General features: G+C 41.7%; 2 non-coding genes across 2 annotated transcripts; both read right to left on the reverse strand.

Annotated features, from left to right (window-relative positions):
* Nucleotides 1–245: 245 nt before the first annotated feature.
* On the reverse strand, nucleotides 246–351 carry LOC145577224 (small nucleolar RNA R71). The gene has a single exon (XR_014098691.1). It is a non-coding gene; the product is annotated as a small nucleolar RNA R71 (small nucleolar RNA).
* Nucleotides 352–11,876: 11,525 nt separating this feature from the next.
* Nucleotides 11,877–11,983, reverse strand: LOC145577274 (small nucleolar RNA R71). Its single transcript, XR_014098726.1, has one exon. It is a non-coding gene; the product is annotated as a small nucleolar RNA R71 (small nucleolar RNA).
* Between the last annotated feature and the right edge of the window lie 12,075 nt (nucleotides 11,984–24,058).

Genomic DNA, 24,058 nt, shown 5'->3' on the forward strand with positions numbered 1-24,058 from the left:
ACAATTCTCGGGTGGAAAATTTGAGAGCCCTCATGAGCATTTGAAAGAATTTGAGAAGTATTGTGACACGATCAAAGCCAATGGAGTGACTCAAGAGTATATCCGCCTCAAGATGTTTCCATTTTCTTTAATTGGGAGAGGTCTAGAATGGCTAGAGAAGGAGGTGCCCCCTAATTCTCTCACAACTTGGGACCAAGTAACTACGACTTTCTTGAGGAGATTTTATAACCATAGGAAGACCGCCGAGGCTCGGTCCTTAATTCAAGGTTTTCGCCAAAAGAGTGGTGAGACTCTAAGTGCGGCATGGGACCGGTACAAAGAGCTTCAACGTCAATGCCCACATCATGGGATACCCAAGTATCAACTCATCCACACTTTCTATGGAGGTCTCTCACCTCAAGGGAGAACAAGCCTAGATGCCGCAGCCGGCGATCCAATCATGAACAAAGGAGAGGATGAAGTGGAATGCATCATAGAGGAGGCCGCAAAGCATTATGATGATTGGTATGAAGGAGAAAGGGAGGCTACTTCTAGCAAGGGTGTCTATGCATTGGAGCAAGCCAACGCAATCAACAACCTTTCTTCCCAAATCTCCAAGATGACCAAGCAAATGGACGAAATGATGAAAGAAAGGTCCAACCCTCATGGTAATACCTCCCCTTCAACCAAGGGAGGCAATGGTATGACTACTCCTTCCCCCTCTTCTTATAATAAAATGCCTCAAGGATGCATGTTTTGCTCAAATTGTGAAACATATGATCATGATACCTCCCATTGTTTGTATGCTTGTGAAGTTCAACCCCCTCCCTATGAACATGATTATAATGTGGAAGATGTCAATGCTATGAATTTTGCTCCTAGAATGGAAAATGTAGGGAACTTGAGGCCAAACTCCAATCAAATGGGGAATTGGAATCAAGGTGGAAACCGTGGTTGGAACCAAAGGGGTGGTGGTTATGGTAACCAATACCATGGTGGGGGAGGCCCTTCCAATTTCAATGGAAGAGGCTACTCTAACCAAAGGGGTATGGTTATCAAAACCAACAACCCAACTCCCGATACCATGACCATCAAAATCAAAATTTTGGTGATCAAGGTAACATGGGAAATAATCGATAAAGCAATGTTCCCAACCAAGGCACCGGAGGCAATAGGGGCCAAAATGTTTCTAGCTATGCCCAAACCAATAGGCCTCCGGGTTTCCATCAATCCCAACTTCCTCCACCTCAACAACTCTTCAAATTGAGGCCCCTCCAAATGATCCTGTGATGGCTAAGCTAGATGCCATTATGAAAATGCATGAGGAGGAAAAGAAGAGAAATGAGGAGGATAAAAAGCGAGCCAATGCTCATATGAAAATGCTTGAAACCCAAATTGCTCAACTTGCTTCTAATTCCTCTTCTTCCTCCTCTTCTACTATCCCTAGTCAAGGATTCAACCCAAAACCTTTGTGTGCCGTGACAACAAGGAGTGGGAAGGTAGTAGGTAGTGACCCCTTAGTTGAGGAGGAACCCCAAAATGAAGTAGAGTTAGAGAGAGGGGATGAGAGAACCAAAGAGCCTTCTAATGTTGAGAAGGAGAAGGATGTTGAGGTGCAAAAGGAGAAAGAAACCACCCCCTTGCCCCTAAATCTCCAACCTAGAGAGAAGAGATTACCTTTTCCCCAAAGATTCGTGAGAGCTAAGCTTGACGCTCAATTTGGGAAGTTTTTGGATGTGATTAAGAACTTGCATGTTTCCCTTCCTTTTGTTGATGCCATGAAACAAATGCCCCATTACTCTAAGTTTTTGAAAGATCTATTGAGTGGGAGAAGGGAGTGTGAAATGGTGAGCTTGACCGCCAATTGTAGTGCAATCCTTTCCAACAAACTTCCCGCCAAGTTGAAGGATCCGGGTAGCTTTTCCATCCCTTGTTCTATTAATGGCATTGAGTTTGACAAAACTTTGTGTGATTTAGGAGCAAGTGTGAGCCTCATGCCCTACTCCGTCTACCAAAAGCTTAGTGTAGGAACCCTTTCCCCCACTAACATTACTCTCCAACTAGCGGATCGGTCCATTAAGTTTCCCATGGGTAAAGTTGAGGACATTCCCCTTAGGGTAGGAAAGTTCACATTCCCCGTGGATTTTTATGTGCTAGAGATGGATGAGGATGAGAAGATTCCTATTATCTTGGGTAGGCCGTTTCTAGCTACTTCTAGGGCCATCATTGATGTGAAGGAGGGTAAAATATCTTTTAAAATTGACAATGATTCAATTGAGTTTGATTTGAATAATGTCATGCAACAACCTTCCTCAAGTGATGAATGCTTTAGAATAGATGTTCTAAATACCATGCTTAGTGAATTTTCTCGTTCCCATTTGCATGCTTCTAACGATCCCCTAGAAAGCATATTGTTGAATGATTCTAAGCTAGGTGCTCACAAGGTGTCATTCAATTCTATGAGGATTTGCTAGAGGAGAGCAAGAGCGAGTGCATGGATGAGAGCATGGAGGAAGAGGCTTTTCACACCCATGATCTCTTTCAAGTTGAGGAAAGAGAGAAGAGCACCAATGGTAAGGGAGCACCAAAGGTAGACTTGAAACCTCTACCTTTGGGCTTGAGGTATGAATTTCTTGGTTCTAATGAGTCTTTCCCTGTAATTGTTAATTCCAACCTAACGGAGGAGCAAACCTCCCTCTTGATCAATGTTTTGAAAAAACACAAGAAAGCTTTAGGTTATACCATTGATTACATCAAAGGCATAAGTCCTTCTTTATGCATGCACAAAATTGATCTAGAGGGATATGCCAAACCCGTTAGGCAAAGGCAAAGGAAGCTTAACCCTTCCATGCAAGAGGTTGTGCGGAAGGAAGTGGCTAAGCTTCTTGATGCGGGAATTATATACCCAATTGCTCATAGTGATTGGGTATCTCCCGTGCAAGTTGTGCCTAAGAAAGGGGGAATGACGGTAGTGAAATGATCATGATCAACTAGTCCCCACTAGGCTTGTAACCGGTTGGCGCATGTGCATTGACTATCGCCAACTTAACACAAGTACATGCAAAGATCATTTTCCATTACCGTTCATTGATCAAATGTTGGAGAGGCTTACAAAGCATTCCTTCTATTGTTTCCTTGATGGTTATTCGGGATTTTTCCAAATCCCAATTGACCCCAAGGATCAAAAGAAGACGACTTTCACATGTCCCTACGGTACTTATGCGTATCGTAGGATGCCTTTCGGGCTTTGTAATGCTCCCGCAACATTCCAACGTTGTATGATGTCTATTTTCAGTGATATGATTGAGGATGAGATAGAGGTCTTTATGGATGACTTCTCCGTTGGAGGAGCCACCTATGAAGATTGTCTATCTAATTTATCTCGTTGCTTAGAAAGATGTGAGAGGGCTAACCTCGTGTTGAATTGGGAAAAGTGCCATTTTATGGTAGAAAGTGGGATTGTTCTTGGGCACAAAATTTCCCATGCCGGCATTGAGGTTGATAGAGCCAAGGTAGAGGTGATTGAGAAACTTCCTCCCCCCACCAACGTGAGGGAAGTGAGATCTTTTCTTGGCCATGCCGGGTTCTATCGGCGTTTTATAAAAGACTTTTCTTTGATTGCAAAGCCTCTCACATCCCTATTGTTACAAGATAAAGAGTTTATATTTGATGATGCTTGTCAAGAATCTTTTTTTAGGTTGAAAGAGGCCCTTTGCACCGCCCCTATTGTCCAAGGTCCGGATTGGTCTCTTCCATTTGAGCTCATGTGCGATGCAAGTGACGAGGCTATTGGTTCGGTTCTTGGGCAACGAAAGGATGGGAAGCTTCATGTCATACATTATTTGTCCAAAACTCTCAATGATGCTCAACGAAACTACACAACCACCGAGAAGGAGTTCTTAGCGGTTATTCACTCATTCGAGAAGTTTAGTACACTGACCATTCGGCTCTCAAATATTTGATAGGGAAGAAGGAAGCTAAACCAAGGTTGTTGAGATGGGTTTTAGTTCTCCAAGACTTTGATTATGAAATGAGAGACAAGAAGGGAGCCGAGAATGTGGTGGCGGATCACCTTTCAAGGTTGGGCGGTGCAAGGTTCAAGGATGATGGTTTGCCAATAGAGGATGCTCTAAGGGATGATGTGCTATATGTTCTTGCGGTGAAGTCGGCTCCATGGTATGCGGATATTGTGAATTACTTGGCTTATGGTGTCATACCTCCGGATTTCACTTCACAACAACGTCGAAAGCTCAAGCACGAGGCAAAGAGATATATTTGGGATGAACCAATTTTTTTGAAGAGAGGGGTTGATGGGTTGTTGAGGAGATGCGTCCCCAACGACGAGTTTCAAAGTGTTCTCCATATGTGCCACTCTTCTCCTTGTGGTGGGCATATGAGTGCTCAAAAGACCGCCTCAAAAGTTCTTCAATCAATGCTCTTTTGGCCTTCTTTATTCAAGGATTCTTGGATGTTTGTCAAGACCTGCGATATATGTCAACGGGTGGGGAATATTTCGAGAAGGGATGAAATGCCACAAAACCCCATCCTTGAGCTTGAAGTTTTCGATGTGTGGGCTATAGACTTCATGGGCCCTTTTATCTCCTCAAATGGGAACAAATATATTTTGGTTGCCGTTGATTACGTGTCCAAATGGGCGGAGGCCGTAGCTTCTCCAACAAATGACTCAAAGGTGGTGGTTAACCTTTTCAAGAAAGTGATCTTCCCAAGATTCGGTGTTCCAAGAGCAATTATTAGTGATGGGGGGTCACATTTCAAGCACCATACCTTCGTTCGACTACTTGAGAAATATGGGGTATCTCACAAGCGAGGGCTTGCTTATCACCCCCAAACAAGTGGTCAAGCGGAGGTCACCAATAGAGAGCTCAAAGTTATCTTGGAGAAGACAGTTGCCAGAACGAGGAAGGATTGGTCCTCTAAACTCATTGATTCTCCATGGGATTATAGGACCGCCTTTAAGACGCCAATTGGGACCACCCCTTACAAGCTTGTATATGGGAAAAATTGTCATTTGCCCGTGGAGATGGAGCATCGTGCTCATTGGGCGATCAAGCAAATCAACTTGGATCTCCATAGTGCGGGGGAGCAAAGGCTTTTAGAGTTGCATGAGCTAGAGGAGTTTAGGTTGAGTGCCTATGAGAATGCAAGTATGTATAAGGTAAGATCAAAAGCGTGGCACGACGCTCAAATCATCAATAAAGATTTTGTCAAAGGGCAAAAGGTGCTCCTCTTCAACTCGAGGTTGAAGCTCTTCCCGGGCAAGCTCCGATCAAGATGGAGTGGGCCATACATTGTTACGGAGGTATTCCCGTATGGAGCATATGAAATTTTCCAAGATGGCCACTCTCCTTTCAAAGTCAACGGCCACCGCCTCAAGCCTTATTTTGAAGGATCCCCAAGTGATGAACCAATTTCAGTTACTCTAATTGATGTGCATCGTCAATTCCACCCTCCTTAATCATCTTGAAGAACGTCGAGCTAACGACGCTAACAAAAAGCGCTTCCGGGAGGCAACTCGAGTTTCTAACCCTCTTCTACTTTCTTCTCTTCATGTTGCTTTCATTTTTCTATTTACAACTTTGGATTATTGGGATTTGTGAGTTTTGATTGTATTTGTGTCTTTGATAAACGGTGCATCTAGCATGATTGTATGGAGTTTAGATGTGTAATTAAGGACTATTTTTGCAGGCCGTTTGGTGTTATTTATGGAGCTAAGTTGGGGTTTGGAGACTTGGAAGTGAGTGAGGAGCATTTAAAGAGAAGCTTTTGATGAAGACCCTGTGCGCGGGCGCGCAGGCCTGGGAGAACCCGCGCACAGGGAAGCTCAGCAAAACAGAACATGACAGAAACATTTGCGCGCCTTGTGCGCGACATCTGCGCGGGCGCGCAAAAGAGGGGTGTGCAGGCGCGCAGGCCTGGGAGAACCCGCGCAGATTTAAGGCAAAAATTTCCAGATTATGGCAGAAGGTTTTGCGCGACGTGTGTGCGCCATCTGCGCGGGCGCGCAGATCTGGGTTCTTTTTCCCCGATTATTTCACAAGTTTCTCAAAATCAGCCACGGTTCTCACTCTCTCTCCTCAAGAACTCAAGCCCTAATTTCCCAAATCCCCTCTAAACTCACTTATTTCCTTAAAATTTCATCAAATCCCTTACATTCCCTCACTTTTTTCACAAATTCATCACTTTCCCCTCTCAAAATCATCCATTTTTCACCAAACTCGTGGTGGTTCTTTGGTGGTCGAGGTGGTGGTGCATGAGGCTCTTGGAGGTCTTCAAGCTCTTCAATTGTGGTATAATCCTAATCCTTGAGTACTTTGTGGCTTTAATTGATTAGATAATATCATGTTTTAGGATTGTTAAGCAAGAATTGAGCTTGTATGAATTTTATGTGATTTTGAGATAGTTTTGCTTATAATTGTGGATTTTGTTGAGAATTTCTTGGTGATTTGTAAGTATTGTTGATGAATATTGTTGTTTCCATGAAATTTAGCTAGCAATTACTTGACTAGGATATTGAGAATTGTGTGAGTGATCACTAGCTTGATTTTGAGCATTAAAAATTGTTAATGCATGTGAGATTGAAAATGTCTGTTGATTGAGAGTTTTTGATGCTTGATTTTGAAATTTACCTAGTGATTCTCCCTTTAGTGATTAAGTATTGCAAGTTTTGGCTTGGATTAATGTTGTTCATAGTTGTTTCTTTCTTGTGATATTTGTGTCTTGGAAAGTTGTTGCTCCTAACCCCTTTTCAGATAACAAAACCAAAGGCTTCAATTGTTGTTGTTGTTGTGGGAAGGATTTGGCATTCTTGAGTGTTGGAATCACTCCGTGGGGTTCTCGGTTTCTCTTTGGGTTGTGAGTAAAGTTGGTGAAGATGAGTGGTAGGAGAAGGAGTAGGAAGGAGCCTAGAATATTAGTTGATGAACCCCAACCTTCCTCTCAAAATCTAAACCAAACACAATCCTCTCTTCCCACCTTAAAATTTGTAAACCGACACCATGCTCCCATCCATCAAACACTCCTCAAACGCAAGCTGAACCCCACCCGACACTACTATCAACGCTCAATGCGTGACTTGGGGATAGATGAGGACCTTCGGTCCCTTCTTGACAATCTTGGGATGAGTGAGTTCATCCAGCACCAATACCCAACCTTCAAGGAACCCACCTTTGAGTTCCTAGCCTCCTTTGAGAAGGAACCCGTTGGAAACAACGAGTTCCAAATCTCCTTCCAACTCTTCAATTCCCGTCATGTCATCTCTCTTCGGCGTCTAAATGAACTCCTAGACTTTAACCCCGACGCCGATCTTCTTGCCCCATCCACCGAGCTCTTCCCGGAGTACGACGCTTTCCGTTGGTGGCGGACAATCACCGACATGGATGAGTTTAGTACTCGGTACTCGGTGGCAAGCCAAATTATCCATCCAGTACTTCGCATCCTTCACCGCATCTTGGGGTTTGCGGTGTTTAGCAAATAGGACTTAAGTAAGCTCTCTCATGAAGAGCTCTTCACTATGTGGGTCGCCACAAAGGAGGAGTTGAGTGGGCGACTCAACATGGGGTATTGGTTTGTGCTATGTTGTGAGGCAATCAAGAATGGGAACAAGACGGGAGAGATTGCCTTAGGAGGGATGATTTCAAGGATCGCCTCGAAGCTAGGGGGTGAGGTTCTTTTCCCTTTTTGCACAAGGGTGGGAAAAGACAGAGATATGTTCGTGGACATCTCTTACATGCGGAAGTCGGTCTTCATCCAACCGACCGACGATGTGAACAACTTCCACGATTGGTGCGTTGAGAGGGAGCACCATTGCATTGTTCCATACCCGAGCCGCACTTCCTTGGAGCGGAACACAAGGAATGTGTGGAAGATTCCTAAGGACAATGGCGTCCTTCCCTACGCTCTTGGAGGTGAGCGAAACATGATTGTCCGCGAGCGGCATCAACAACAACAACAGCAACAAGAAGAAGAACAACAAGAAGAACAACAACAACAATTCCAACAGCAACAGCAATTTAAACAACAACAATTTCATCATCAACAACAACAACAAGGGTTTCAATTTCAAGGTTTTCAATATGGGGAAGGATCCTAAGATTTGCGCGTCCCCTCCTCTAGCGAGGGAGGTATGGCCTATTCCTCTTCCTTTTTTAACCTTGAGCGTGCCTTCCAAAACCTTTCTATGCAAGTTAACCGGTTGACGGAGGCCGCCGATGGGTACTCGGTTTACAATGCCAACATTTATGATTGGCATGTAAACCAAGGGCACTTTGACCCACCGGTGAACTATCCGTATTTTCCGCCCCAACAGGGGCAGGTTCCTTCTCACGAGGAACCGCATGTTGACGGCAGTCCCCGTCAACCGGTTTGGCCCTATTTGTCCGGGCCTTCATCTCAAGGGGCCCCCCGAGTGAACTACCCCACCTCTGAGGGGTACGATTACAAGGCACCGGGGGGTGTGATTACCGTGGGGACCCCAACTACCCCATCTACACATCCGAGCCTCTTGAGATGCCCCCTCCCTTTAACCCTCTTCCGGACTACCAACAAGAGTTGTACCGGAACCGCGGTTTTCCACCAGGTTACACCGGTGGTTGGGACCCCCATGGCCCTCCTATCGACGTCGACTACGAGTGGCGTCCATATGGAGAGGGCTCTAGTTCTCACATGGAGGACTAGGGCCCTCGGGCCGAGTTTAGCCCTTCCTCCCACCCATTCTCCACTTTGTTCAAACCGAGGACGGTTTTTCGTTCAAGTGTGGGGAGGGGTGCTTATTTATTGTTTCATTTAAGGGCTTTGTTCTTATGGGGCGCAATTTTGGGCCAATAGGTGTCTTTTTCGAAGGTTCCTTCCCCTCTTTTCAAAAAATGATGATGATGATGTTTTTAATGAAACCTTGTGTTGTTTTGGCTCCCGTTTTTTTTTTTAAATCCAAATTCCCCTTTAATCCAAACTTTTTTTTTTCCTTTTTTTCTTTGTTCTTTTTCTTTAGTAGTTTCTTTTCTCTATTTTGTTTTCTCTTTATTTCTTTGTATATATTTCTCTTGCTACTAACCATATATTTGCCGAGTTGTTTTGGACTTTGACATTTTGTAAGGCTTATTGGCGCATTCCCAAATTTTTCCGAGTAATGGAGTTTCAACGATTGTGGATTTGCGTTTGCTAAGCGTAATTGGTTGCATAGCTTAGGTTAGTTTAGGAAGGAGTTGAATGGTTCGAGGTTGATTGATTTGGTTCTAAGGAACCTGGGATCGTTGATGTTGTATTCAACGATCATTGTATGTCGATTGGGATTTATATGATTTACATGCCTCATTTATGAACCTTTTTGATTTCTTACTTTTTCTTTGTGTGTTGCTTTTCTTCTTTCCTTTATGTGACATTCATAATCATGACAAGAGAAAAATTTTTGAAAATTGAGAATTTGCTCGTTCATTTGGAAATGTGGACCTATATGCTTTTGTTATGACATATTTTTGAATGCTTACCTTCCTAGTTGAAGAGGGTCTTCACGGTTTGAGAGTGCTTAGGGTTGAACTAGACATATTTTAAGCTAAGGTAGCCCGGTTTAGAACTCTTGAGGACGTTTGAACCCCTAGTTCACGGGAAAGTGGTAAGATGGTGTTGCTCTCCGTAGTGAATAGGATTCCCTTGGTTGGTAATTGCTTATTTTCATGTCCCATGTGAGCGGTTATTGTTCACCCTCCATCACTTTTGTTGAGCGACATTTTGGATCCTTAACTATGCGTGTCTTGATCCTTGTGTTGGTATCTAGCTCCCAAGACCGTGATCATATAACTCTAGAGGAGGAAGAGGGCATCTCTTCTCATTTTTCTTTGTTTTCCTTGTGTTTTGTTACAAATTTGGTTTTTATTTTACACATACCTTCTTGCTAGCCATGTTGAGCCTTATTTCCCCTTTCGTGGTTAAACCACATTACAAACCTAGCGGCCTATGTTCTACCAACCCTTGTAGTTAGTGAAGCATCGGCTTGTGAGGTTCGAGTTTGAGAGTCTTGATTTTAAGTAAGGAAGTTGTGCAATTTGGTTCGAATGAGGTCTTGAAAGTCTATTCATGAAAAAGTGTGCAAAAGGTTTGGCAAGGAAGTTGTAATTTATGAAAACCAAACACCATTCAAAAAAAAAATGAAGAGGAAAGAAAGAAAGGAAAAAGAGAAGAAAAAAAATTGAGTTGAATGAAAATCTTGCAAAAAAAAAAAAAAAAAAAAAAAAAAAAAAAAAAAAAAGAGAGAGTAGTATTGTCATGTAATTTGTATTGAAGGTTGTGATTTGAAATTTAGGTTAGATTCCTATGTTGTTATTGAGAGATGGCCACTCTTATGCTTCACTTAGGAGTTTCCACCAAAGTTTTCAAATTAATTCCCTACCTTAACCTTTAGCCATGACATTACAACCTTAACTAAGACCCTTGGACTTTAGAGGGGCGGGGTCAAGGAAACGGTGGAGGGAGATGGATTTCAACCCTATGGAGAGAGTATGAATAGTTGAGATGTCGGGATAGCCTCATTGTTCCACATAGAATTATTTTTTTTCCGGTTACCTCGTGGAATCATGAGGAGCCAACTAGGAGATGAATTGAAGCTAGCGGAGAGAACGTGGACCGTCTTGGATGGGGCTAAGGCGGAGGATGAAATCATTAGTTCTCTATGCTTAGCTTAGGTTTGTCTCTTTCAACCTTGAGCATCTTAAAGCGTGTTTTCCCTCTTGAATTAAGAAAGGTAGGTATTCTTTGATCAATGTCATTATTATTTAGTCCGAATTGAGCATTTCTCACCATGGTACTTGATTGATTTTCTTGAACTTTGTCATGTTGTGTCTGTTATGTATGTTGTCTTTTACCTTGGTTTCCTTTGCTTGAGGACAAGCAAGAAGCAAGTGTAGGGGAATTTGATGAGTGGCATTTATGCCACAATTTAGTGCTCTTCTTACGGGTTTTTCCCTCCCATTTGTAGCTTGTTTGCCCCCTTTTTCTCTCCTTTTTGTTCCTCTTTTCTTTGTTTGCCTTTCTCCTTGTTTTCTTTGTTTTGGTTTTGTAGGAATCAAGGCATTGGAAGAAGAGCAATTCACCCCCAAAATCCCCTATGTGCGGGCGCGCAGCACTGTGAGAACCCGCACAGGAATGCTTCAAGAACAGAACAGAAACAGAAGATTAGTGCGCTTTGTGTGTGGGCGCGCGACTTTGATATGTGCGGGCGCGCAGCCCTGGGAGAACCCGCACAAGAAAGCAGCGGAAGCAAACACAAGAAAGCAGCGGAAGCAAACCCAAAACAGGGAGTTGCGTTGCACACTGATGTCGTGGCTGCCACTACTACTGCGTGCTGCTGCTTTGCGGCAGTGGCTGCTTCGAAGCAACCAGCCACCATGGCTAGCTTTGGCTAGCCAACCACGGTGGCCAGCAGTCATGCAGTACACGGTTTTCTTCATCAAGTTCAGAAATCAATCCTTTCTCAACCTTTGATATTGAGAGTGTGAAACCCCCCAAAATGGGTGAGAATACACCTTTGAGTCATCTTGGGGCCCCTGACGCCTTTAGAGCACAAAGTGGGATTCTAACCCCTACTACTCAAGCCAACAATTTCGAAATCAAACCCAACTTGATTGCCTTGATAGAACGGAAACAATTCTCATGTAGAAAGTTTGAGAGTTCTCATGAACACCTAAAAGAATTTGAGAAATATTGTGATACAGTAAAGGTTAATGGAGTGACTCAAGAATACATTCGACTCATGATGTTCCCATTCTCTTTAATTAGGAGAGGTTTAGAATGGCTAGAGAAGGAGGTGCCCCCTAACTCTCTCATAACTTGGGACCAAGTTACTACGGCATTCTTGAGGAGGTTCTACAATCATAGAAAAACCACCGAAGCTCGATCTTTAATTTAAAGATTTCGCCAAAAAAAGTGGTGAGTCCCTAAGTGCAGCTTGGGAAAGATACAAAGAACTACAACGCCAATGTCCACATCATGGAATACCCAAGTATCAACTCATTAACACATTCTATGATGGTCTCACACCTCAAGGAAGAACAAGCTTAGATGCCGGAGCCGGTGGCCCAATCATGAACAAAGGAGAAGATGAAGTGGAACATATCATAGAAGATGCCGCAAAGCACTGTGAAGATTGGTATGAAGGAGATAAAGATGCTAAATCTAGCAAAGGTGTTTATGCATTAGAGCAAGCCAACTCAATCAACAACCTCTCTACCCAAGTCTCCAAAATGACCAAGCAAATGGATGAATTTATGAAAGAAAAATCCAATCCTTGAGATAATACCTCCCCTTCAACCAAGGGAGGCAATGGTATGAACACTTCTTCCCCCTCCTCTTACAATTCAATGCCTCATGGATGTTTGTTTATTGCTAATTGTGGTACCTATGATCATGATACTTCTCAATGTGTGTATTCTTGTGAAATTCAACCCCCCTCCCCAAGAACATGATGATAATGTGGAAGATGTTAATGCTATGAATTTTTCACCTCGAATGGGGAATATGGGAAACATGAGGCCTAACTCCAATCAAATGGGGAATTGGAATCAAAATGGAAACAATGGTTGGAACCAAAGTAGTGGTGGTTATGATAACCAATACAATGGTGGGGGAGGCCTTTCCAATTTCAATTGAAGAGGCTACTCTAACCAAAGAGGGTATGGTAACCAAAACCAACAACTAAACTCTCGATACTATGACCATCAAAATCAAAATTTTGGTGATCAAAGTAACATGGGAAACAATCAACAAAGAAATGTTCCTAACCAAGGTACCGGAGGCAATAGGGGTCAATATGTCTCTAATTATGCCCAAACTAATAGGCCTCCGGGTTTCCATCAATCCCAACTTCCCCCACCTCAACAACCTCTTCAACTTGAGGCTTCTCCAAATGATCTCGTGATGGCTAAATTAGATGCCTTATTGAAATTGCGGGAAGAGGATCAAAAGAGAGATGAAGAGAATAAAAAGCAAATTAATGCTCACATGAAAATGCTTGAAACTCAAATTGCCCAACTTGCATCTAATTCATCCCCTTCCTCTTCCTCCACTATTCCGAGTCAAGGAGTCAACCCAAAACCTATGTATGCCGTGACAACTAGGAGTGGAAAGGTAGTGGGGAGTGACCCTTTGGTTGAGGAAAAGCCACAAGAATAAGTGGAGCTAGAGGATGAAAGTGATAAAGCCAATGAGTCATTGGGTGATAAGAAAGAAAGGGATGTTGAGGTACCAAAGGAGAAAGAAGTTACCCCCTTGCCTCTGAATCGCCAACCTGGAGAGGAAAAGGTACCTTTTCCACGACGATTTGTGAGAGCCAAGCTTGATGCTCAATTTGGGAAGTTTTTGGATGTCATTAAGAATTTGCATGTTTCCCTTCCTTTTATTGATGCTATGAAACAAATTCCCACTACTCTAAATTCTTGAAAGATCTTTTGAGTGGGAGAAGGGAGTGTGAAACCGTGAACCTAACTGCCAATTATAGTGCCATCCTTTCCAACATACTTCCTACCAAGTTGAAAGATCTGAATAGCTTCTCCATTCCTTGTTCCATTAATGGTGTCGAGTTTGACAAAGCATTGTGTGATTTAGGAGCAAATGTGAGTCTTACGCCCTATTCCGTCTACCAAAATCTTAGTGTATGAACCCTCTCACCCATAAATATTACTCTCCAACTAGCGCACCGTCCTACTAAATTCCCCATAGGTAAGGTTGAGGACATTCCCCTTAGGGTTGGAAAGTTCACATTCCCCGTGGACTTTTATGTGCTAGAGATGGATGAGGATGAGATGATTCCTATAATTTTGGGTTGACCATTTCTAGCTACTTCTAGAGAAATCATTGATGTGAAGGAGGGTAAGATGACCCTAAAAATTGATAAAGACTCAATTGAATTTGATTTGAATAGTTTCATGCAACAACCTTCCTCAAGTAGTGAATGTTTTAGAATTGATAGTTTTGATAATGTGTTCAATGAATTTTCTCACTCCCATTTGCATGCTACTAATGATCCTCTTGAAAGTGTGTTATTAAATGAATCCAAGATAGGTTCTCACAAGGAAGACATGCAATTTTATGAGGATTTGCTTGAGGAAAACAAAAGGGAGTGCAAGGATGCAAGCATGGAGGAAGAGGCTCCTTTCACTTTTGACCTCTTTCAAGTTGAAGAAAGAGAAGAAAGCTTCAATGGTAAGGGAACACCAAAGGTAGAGTTGAAACCTCTACCTTTGGGCTTGAGGTATGTATATCTTGATTCCAATGAATCTTTTCCCGTAATTATCAATTCAAATCTAACAGAGGAGCAAACGTCCCTCTTGATCAATGTTTTGAGAAAACACAAGAAGGCTTTGGGTTATACCATTGATGACATCAAAGGTATAAGTCCATCCTTATGCATGCACAAAATTGATCTAGAGGGAGATGCTAAACCCGCTAGGCAAAGGCAAAGGAAGCTTAATCCTTCCATGCAAGAGGTTGTGCGGAAGGAAGTTGCTAAGCTTCTAGTTATGGGAATTTTTTACCCAATTTCTCATAGTAATTGGGTATCTCCCGTACAAGTTGTGCCCAAGAAGGGTGGCATGACGGTGGTGAAAAATGATCATGATCAACTAGTTCCTACTAGGCTAGAAACTGATTGGCGTATGTGTATTGATTATCGCCAACTCAACACAAGTACATGAAAAGATCATTTTCCATTGTCATTCATTGATCAAATCTTGGAAAGGCTTACAAAGCACTCCTTCTATTGTTTCCTTGACGATTACTCGGGATTTTTCCAAATCTTGATTAACCCCAAGGATCAAGAGAAGATGACTTTCACATGTCCCTACGGTACCTATGCTTATCGTAAAATGCCTTTCGGGCTTTGTAATTCCCCTGCAACATTCCAACGTTGTATGATGTCAATCTTTAGTGATATGATTGAGGATGAGATAGAAGTCTTCATGGATTATTTCTCCGTTGGAGGAGCCACCTATGAAGATTGTCTATCCAATTTATCTCGTTGCATGGAAAGATGTGAGAGGGCTAACCTCGGGTTGAATTGGGAGAAGTGCCATTTTATAGTAGAAAGTGGAATCGTTCTTGGCCACAAAATCTCCCATGCCAGCATCGAAGTGGATAGAGCCAAGGTAGAGGTCATTGAGAAACTTCCTCCCCCCACCAATGTGAGGGAAGTGTGATCTTTTCTTGGCCATACCGGGTTTTATCGACATTTCATAAAAGATTTTTCATTAATTGTCAAACCTCTCACATCCCTCTTGCAAAAAGATAAAGAATTTGTGTTTGATGATGCTTGTCAAGAATCGTTTTGTAGTTTGAAAGAAGCACTTTGCACCGCTCCTATAGTCTAAGGACTAGATTGGTCCCTACCATTAAAACTAATGTGTGATGCAAGTGATGACGTCATTGGCTTGGTCCTTGGACAACGAAAGGAAGGAAAACTTCATGTTATACATTACTTGTCTAAGACTCTGAACGATGCGCAACGGAATTATACAACTACCAAGAAGGAATTCTTGGCCGTTGTCCATTCATTTGAGAAGTTTATAACCTACCTCATTGGTTCTAGGACAATAGTGTACACCGACCACTCGTCTCTCAAATATTTGATAAGAAAGAAAGAGGCTAAACCGAGATTGTTGAGATGGGTTTTGGTCCTCCAATATTTTGATTATGAAATGAGAGATAAAAAGGGGGCCGAGAATGTGGTGACGGATCACCTTTCTAGGTTGGGTGGTGCAAGGATTCATGAAGACGGTTTGCCAATAGAAGATGCTTTAAAGGATGTTGTTCTATATGCTCTTGAGGAGAAGACGGAGCCATGGTATGTGGACATAGTGAATTATTTGGCTTGTAGTGCCATAACTGCGGATTTCACCTCCCAACAACATCGAAAACTCAAGCATGAAGCCAAGCGATATATTTGGGATGACCCCATTTTGTTGAAAAGAGAGGTTGATGGTTTTCTAAGACGATGCGTCCCCAACAATGAGATTCAAAGCCTCCTCCTTATGTGTCATTCTTCTCCTTGTAGTGGGCATATGAGTACTTAAAAGACCGCCTCTAAGATCTTGCAATATATGCTCTTTTGGCCCTCTCTATTTAAAGATGCTTGGAAATTTGTCAAGACTTGTGACAGGTGTCAAAGGACGAGGAACATCTCTAGAAGGGACGAAATGCCTCAAAACCCTATCCTTGAGCTCGAGGTCTTCGATGTATGAGCTACAGATTTTAAGGGACCTTTCATTTCTTCTCAAGGAAACAAGTACATATTGGTAGTCATTGACTATGTCTCTAAATGGGCGGAAGCCGTGGCTTCTCTTACAAATTATTCAAAAGTGGTGGTTAATCTATTCAAGAAAGTGATCTTTCTGAGGTTTGTTGTTCCTAGGGCCATTATTAGTGATCGGGGGTCGCATTTCAAGCATCACACCTTTATTAGACTTCTTGATAAGTATGGTTGTAAGAGGGCTTGCTTACCACCCTCAAACGAGTGGTTAAGCGGAGATCACCAATAGAGAGCTCAAGGTCAAGCTAGAACAAGGAAAGATTGGTATTCTAAGCTCATTGACTCTTTATGGGCATATAGGACCGCTTTCAAGACTCCAATAGGAACTACTCCCTATAAGCTTGTTTATGGAAAAAATTGTCACTTACCCGTATAGATGGAGCACCGGACTCATTGGGCTGTCAAGAAAATCAACTTAGATTTCCATAGTGCAGGTGAGCAAAGACTCCTAGAGCTTCATGAGTTGGAAGAGTTGAGAATGAATGCCTACGATAGTGCAAGCATGTACAAGGCAAGAACCAAGGCTTGGCATGATGGCCAAATTATCAAGAAAGAGTTCTTCATAGGCCAAAAGGTTCTCCTATTCAACTCCAGCTTGAAGCTTTTCCCATGAAAGCTTAGATCGAGATGGAGTGGGCCATACGTCATTACAAAGGTGTTCCCATATGGCGCTTACGAGATCACTAAGGACGAGCATTCCCCATTCAAGGTTAATGGTCACCGACTCAAGCCCTATTATGAAGGATATCCCATTGATAAGTCGACTTCTACAACACTTCTTGATGTGCATCATCCATTTGAGCCTCCTTGATTTAGCCAAAGGAGTGTCGAGCTAACGATGTAAACCAAAAGTGCTTCCGGGAGGCAACCCGAGTTTCTAACCATCTTTTTCTCCTCTCTTTTCTTGATACTTTAATTCTTCTATACACAACTTTGGATTGTTGGATTTGTGTGTTTTGGTTTGTGTTGGCATTCTTGTAGTCTTTCCTTTAAGGAGAGTGCATTTTTTTTTTCAATGGTCATTTAGCATGATTGTATGGTGTTTTACTGTGTTGAAGAGAAGTTTTGTGCAAATATTGAAAGGTTAAGCATTTTTCTTGGGTGGTTAGACCGAACTCCATTAAGGTTTGGCCGCTCTTAATCTAGAAGTGAAAGTGTGTTGCAAACTGTTAAAATATTGAAAAATGGGGTGGTTCAAACCAAACAAAGGTTTGGTCAAACCTTTGAAAACGTTTGACCGAACCCTATCAGAGTTCGACCACTTCTGTTATGGAATTAAAACCTGGAAACTTATTGCCTCATCTGCTAAATTTACAAAATTTGAGCAGGTTCGACCGAACCTTTGTTTGGTTCGAACGAACCATGGGTTGGTTCGACTGAACCTCCCAAGAGTTCGGCCGAACCTTTGTCGAGCTGCTTTTTTTTTAATAAGGCCGAAGCTCCTTCATTTCACCCTCATTTCTTACGACACTCTCTCTCTCTCTTCTCTTCTCCTTCTCACTCTAAAACTCCATTGTCACCCCTCCTACAACCTCAAATCTCCATAAAAATACTCCAATCTCCCTTATTTCTCACTTATTTTTCATCTTCTACTCAATTTTTACAATCTCCACCCAAAATTCCTCACAAAAATCCATCTCTTCAATATTTCCCCAAATTCTAGGGTTTGAGTGAATTGGTATTTTTGGGTTTCTACTTGCTTCCAATCAATTGTGGTATGGTTATTCTAGCTTTTGCAAGTTCATTTGTTCAATTTCTCTTAGTTTTACCACGTTTTACATGTTAAAGTATGAATTGTGGTATTATTGAAATTGTTAGTAATGGCTTGTTTGATTTATGTGGTTTTTGGGATTTCCTTGTTGTAATTGGTTGGTTGTTGATAGTAGAGATTGTTTTATGATGAACATGCATGTATGCCTTGGTTTTCCATTATTTCAATGTATTTGCTTAAAATATGTTGATTTTTCACTAGGTTGTTCATGCTACTATTTGATTGAAAAATTCATGAGTTGGATGTAGTTATGTGATTGTAACTCATTGTTCTTGGTTGGATTTTGATAAGTTTTGAGTGATTTTCATGAATTTTGGGGGACATCATGCCAAAATTCACCTAGACTTACCTAGGATATGTTTTTTATTGCCATATGATATTCTTGCTTATGCCTTGATTTATAAGTGTCCATTAATGCCTTGAATTGTATTGTTGTTATCCTCTACATCTATTTCACAACTCATGGTTATTACTCTCATTGCAAACACTTTTTATCTTGGCATGCTTCTTGTGTCACCTCTTGGCTTGAATCTTCCTAATGATAGTTCTTGGTAATTTTGTAGATTTACAATGAATCTTTTTGGCAAAGGCAAGCTTAAGAGGAAGAGGGCCGGTGAATCTTCAACACCCAATTTTCCACCTCCACCCGGCATCAATGATCATGGCATCATCGCTCCGAACGAGCACTTTTGGGATGTCTATAACTCTCTCATAGATCGTCCTATACGATCTACAAGGTTCTTTTGTAGCACAACTTTAAGGAGCCTTGGCATCAAGGATGAAGTTGTCTGGCTCGCGCAAAACTTTGGTTGGGGCGAGTTCATCAACCTCTACGCTCACATCTATGAGCGGGTCACATTGGAATTCCTTGCTTCTCTCTGCAAGGAGTTCATAGAAGAAGATGTTTAAGGGAATAAATCTAACATTTTTATTCACTTCCGTATGTTCAACGAAGACCCATTCCCTAACCAAGAGTGAGCTAAATGATATCTTTTATTGGGAAGTGACCAAGTTATCTCGACCCTCGAATATGACCTCCCTGTGCCGCGTCCCACATAATGAATAAGAATGGTGGAGGAGCATTTCCACCAAGGCTTTCTTCCGCACCAACTCCGCAAAAGTCAACAACATCATTCATATAGCCTTGAGATACTTTGCTCGGCTCCTTCAATACGTCGTTTTTTTCAAGGCTAACCTCAGCTCTATGGTGAAGGATGAAGTGGCTTGCCTCTACTTGACTGACAATCTGTAGCGCCTAAAGTTTAATTGCTCCTACACCTTTATTTCGAGATTGTTGGACACTCGGGATGGGCGGCTTAGTGATGAGATACATATGGGGGGCATGATTACTCTCATAGCACTTTCCTTGAAAGGTGGAGCTTACAAGGACCAAATTGATCTGCTGCCCCATGTGCTCCAAAACAAAGAAGAAGCAATCGAAGGCTACCCTCCTTATGCTCTCTCTATTATTGCGCTCCCCAACCAACGCTTCATCAACTACACCACCAATGATTGCAAATACAACCTCTTGGTTAACAATGGGGAAGAATGGTGTGTCCTCGCGGACCCGCCTCACACTTCAATAGACCATTCTAATCTGCTAAGATGGAAGATCGCGCGGAAGCACATTCTCGATGAATTAAGGAAGAATCAACTCCACGGTGCAATTCCACACCCTCCTCCAGTCTACCAATCGGAGCAACCCGTTCCCCCCTAATGGTGGAGGTGAGGCATCTTCTTCCTCTTCTCCATTTGATATGAGTGCCCTCCGTAGTACCCTTGATGGTATTCGATATGATAATAAAGTTTCCATTGAACAATTGGGGTATTGCGGAAGGATGAACTATGATAGTCTTATGCAAGCGGGCGTTCAAACGCCCTATGTTAACTATCCCCACCACCCACCTCAAGAAGGTTCGGTTGCCCATTGGGAACCCTATGACCCCAACAACCCCACCCCCAACGCCTACCCTTATTGGGAAGGTCCTATCGACCCTTCCCAATGTGTTAGTACCCCACCATACAACCCATATCGGTCGGGTGGGTGTAATTATGCCAATGATCCGGCATGTCCATCAACACCAAATCCATTTGATGGTGGTTGGGGTGACCAAGGGTGGCATTATTAGCATTTCAACCAACCCTTCCATCCGTTCATGGATCTCCCCGGGTTTGATTTCGATAACCCTCCTACAAAATGAGGGTTCTCCCCATCCTTCCCCCCGAAAATTCCTTGCCATTAACTTTTGCTCGGGATGTGCAAAAGACTAGTGTAGGAGAGGATGTTCCTTTTGGTTGAAGTGTACATAGGAGGGTAATGTGGTAGGATATTTGCTTATGCATATGGAGAACTATTGAGGATAGTTATTTTGTTGTAGTTGGTGATGATTTTTGTTGGTTAGCTTTTGATGATGATTTCCATGATGATGATTTCTATAGTGTGACCAATTTTGATTCCCCTCTTCTCTCTTAGCCTAATGAATTTTTTTTTTCAATCCCCATAATCCAATTCCCCCTTAATCCAAAATTTTGTAGATAGCTTTTTGTTAGTCATTTTCTTTTATTTACTAACCTTTTTCTTGTTTAGTTGTAGTTTTCTTCCTTTTTGTTTTAATCTCCTTACAACTTGAAGGATGGAGACACAAGAGAAAGGCTAGGAGCGACTCAAGCTCCGAAAAACCTTGGTGAGATTGTAATATTCAGCTTGTGTTATTATTCAAGAGGCATGGTGAGACCTTTCGTTACTTTCTTTTATATCCTTTTATGTGCATATTTAGTTAGATTAGGATAGAGTTTATTGTTCGAGGTTATTTGCTTTTGATTCTACGGAATCTGGTGATCGTTGGTATGATGCCAAACGATCTTTCTTTATCGATTGGGAATTATGTGCTTACTTGCCTCTTACTACTTTTATACTCCTTTCCTCCTATAAAAAATAAAAAATAAAATCCTTTTTGTTCAAGACAAACCATGCAAACTCTAGTTGTTTCATTTTCATTTTAAGCATAATAAAAATTGTCTCGTGTGTTTGAATGTCTTGCTTCCTAAATGCTATAAGTTTGCACCCTTCGGGATTGCCGTTGGTTCATGCTAAGGTAGCTGGCTTAGAACTCTTAAGGCCCATCGAACACAATTTCACTTGTTTGTGGTAAGAAGGTGTTGCTCTCATTAAGGGATTTGAAGCCCTAGAGGTAGTTTTTGTAACCTGATGTGAGTTTCATTGTTCAAGCCTCCAACAATTTTTGTATGAGCGGCATAGGATCCTTACCAAGGCATGCATAGATTTAGAACTTGGCGTCTAGCTTCTCGAGATTGCGACCAGGCTAATTTAGGGATGACAAAGAGCATTCTTCATTCGGTGACTATTTTACTTTTTAGGATTAGCTTTTATTTTATTTTCTCTTGTATTTTTGGTTGCATTTACCCCTTTTTCTTGCCATTTTGAGCCTTCCCCTCCTTGACTATAGCACATTACAAGCCCACGACCTTTTGTTTTACTTTCACCCTTAGGATCGTGAAGCTCAAGCCACGAAAGCTTATTGAACTTTTGATTTTAAATGTGGAAGGTAATGGTTCTAAATGGAAAGTGAAATAGTGATGTTGCGAATGTTTGTTCAATAAAAGCAAGTGCAAATCCTAGAAAAAGCCATCCATAGTTATAAAAGGCAAGGAAATTAAAAAAAAAAGAAAAAAGAAAATAAAATAAAATGAAAAATGAGAAAATTTGCAAAATGAAAAAAAAAAGGATAAAGAGTTGTTGAATGATAATGAAAGAGGAAAAATGAAAATTCAAAAATACTTGGCAACGTAATTCAAGTTTCTGGCAATGTAGTTTGAAAATTGGTAGTTGTTTCATTTTGGAAAGGAGGCTTGATCACCCTTCGCTTCACGATTAGGCTAAGCACCAATTTCTAAATTTTTCCACACCTTCACCCCTAGCCAACGTTACAACCCTCTTAATACTCTTTTGACCTAGGGTAGTTGAGTCACTAGTCGGTGGAGGGAGCTAGATTTCAAGCATATGGAAAGAGCATGACTTGGTAAGATGTCGGGTTTCCCTATTTTGTATTGTTTTATCTTTGTTCCAGATCCTTCTTGGAGTCATGAGATGCTACCTCCAAGGGTGGATTTGAATCTAAATGAGGGAACGCGGTAAGATTGCATGGAATGCGGGAGGAGTGGTGCATGTTAGAGTTCTCTATGCTTAGAATGATTTATCCTTCAATCAACCATTGGCATCCCCTTACATGCTTACTTTTACCACTTAGAAATCTTGCCATCCACTTATGCTTGTTGCCTTTAAAAGCTTGATTTGACTATGATTTGCATGTGTTTATTGATTCATCCTCTTGTTTCCGCCTTTTGGTTTGTCTTGAACACTATTTTATGAGAGTTGTGGTGTAAGCTCTTTGGAAACCCTCACGAGATCACAACTCGTCCTCATAGGCGACCTTGAGGTTTAAATGGCTTGTTGCTTGCGCTAAAAGCAAATTTGGTTTTTCTTTGTTAGCTTTAGCCTCTTCTAGCTTTCTTTGCTTGAGGACAAGCAAGAGGAAAGTGTGGGGGAAGTTGATGAGTGGTATTTATGCCACGATTAAAGGCTCATTTTAACGGTTATTTGCCCATATTTGTAGCTTGTTTTTACCCTCTTTTTTATCTTTAGTTTCTCTTTCTTTTGTTCGTATTCTTTCCTACCTTTTACTCCCTTTGTTTATTTTCTACCTTGGTTCCCTCTTTTGTGTTTTGTAGGAACCGTGGTCTTGAAAAGGAGAAGGCTTTAGCTAAAGGGAGCTAAGGGAAGCAAGTTCAAGAGGAGCAAAGGGAAGGATAGGAAGCAAGGGAAGCAAGATCAAGAGGAAGTAAAGGAAGCAAAATCAAAGGAAGCAAGATCAAGGGAAGCAAGTTCAAGAGAGGTGTAGTCGAACCTCCCAGAGGTTTGGTCGAACCAAGGTGTGGTCAAAATTTTCAAAAGTTTGACCGAACCTCCAAGGTGCAAATGAAGCAGCTTCAAACCAATTTTCAGCGATTTTGCAGGAGAGGTCGAACCCCCAAAGTTCGACAACACCAGGAGTAGGGAGGTTCGGTCAAACCTACCCAGGGTCCGACCGAACCTACCCAGTGTTCAATCGGACCATTTCTCGATTACAACCGACTTTGTACGGACTATTTAACTCCCTCTTTAGAACGTTTTAGAGAGGGAGATCAGCTTAGCTTAATTTTCTGATTTTTAGCTTAATCTAGAGAGAGAAACACCATTAGTTTTGGAATTTTAGAGAGAGAAAATGTGGATTCCTCCATTGTTGAGCTTGGATTTTGAAGAAGAAGCTTAATCAACCTCTTTGTAGAGATTCAACTTCAATGAATGAGCATTTCCTTACTCTTTTCTCTTTACTTTGCTATTTGATTTTGTTTTAGATTGCTTTTGCTTTGTTAATTACTCATTAATCATGCTTTTGCTTGTTAATTCCATGATTGACTTGATGGTTGCCATGGATAGTGAGTAGTTATTTAGCCAAGGGTGTAGGGATGATGTAGTTGGAATTTGTTCATGTTTATAGTGTTAGTATTCAAGTTGATTGTGATTAATGTCTTTACATGCTTGATTGTTCTTCGATCTTCTTGCAAAGTGCACGTTGTTAGTTGATTGAAGGTGAATCTTTGCTAAATGAAACGATAGTTAACTTAGCTAAGTTCATTTGTATCGATTGTTACTTGATTGCACCTCCCAATATATGGTTCTAATGTGGAAGCATAGAGGCTATGTTAAGAGAAGCCAATTGACCCCGAAAGGTGGCTAGATTGGACCCTTTATGTCCATATTCATGCAGTTTAGTTCATTATCAATTTGTTCCCATGTTATTGCATGTTCAAGTGAAACCTACATCTACCTATCCCCCTTTGTGTTCTCTTTATATTGTCTTTAATTCATTTTACTCTTAGCTTAATCTCTTAGATAATTCCGTTCTTTGTCCCGGGATAGCTTAATTGATTAGTAGTGA

The sequence above is a fragment of the Chenopodium album genome, chromosome 13, assembly GCF_948465745.1.
Source record: "Chenopodium album chromosome 13, dcCheAlbu1.1, whole genome shotgun sequence".
NCBI classification, from domain to species: Eukaryota; Viridiplantae; Streptophyta; class Magnoliopsida; order Caryophyllales; family Amaranthaceae; genus Chenopodium; species Chenopodium album.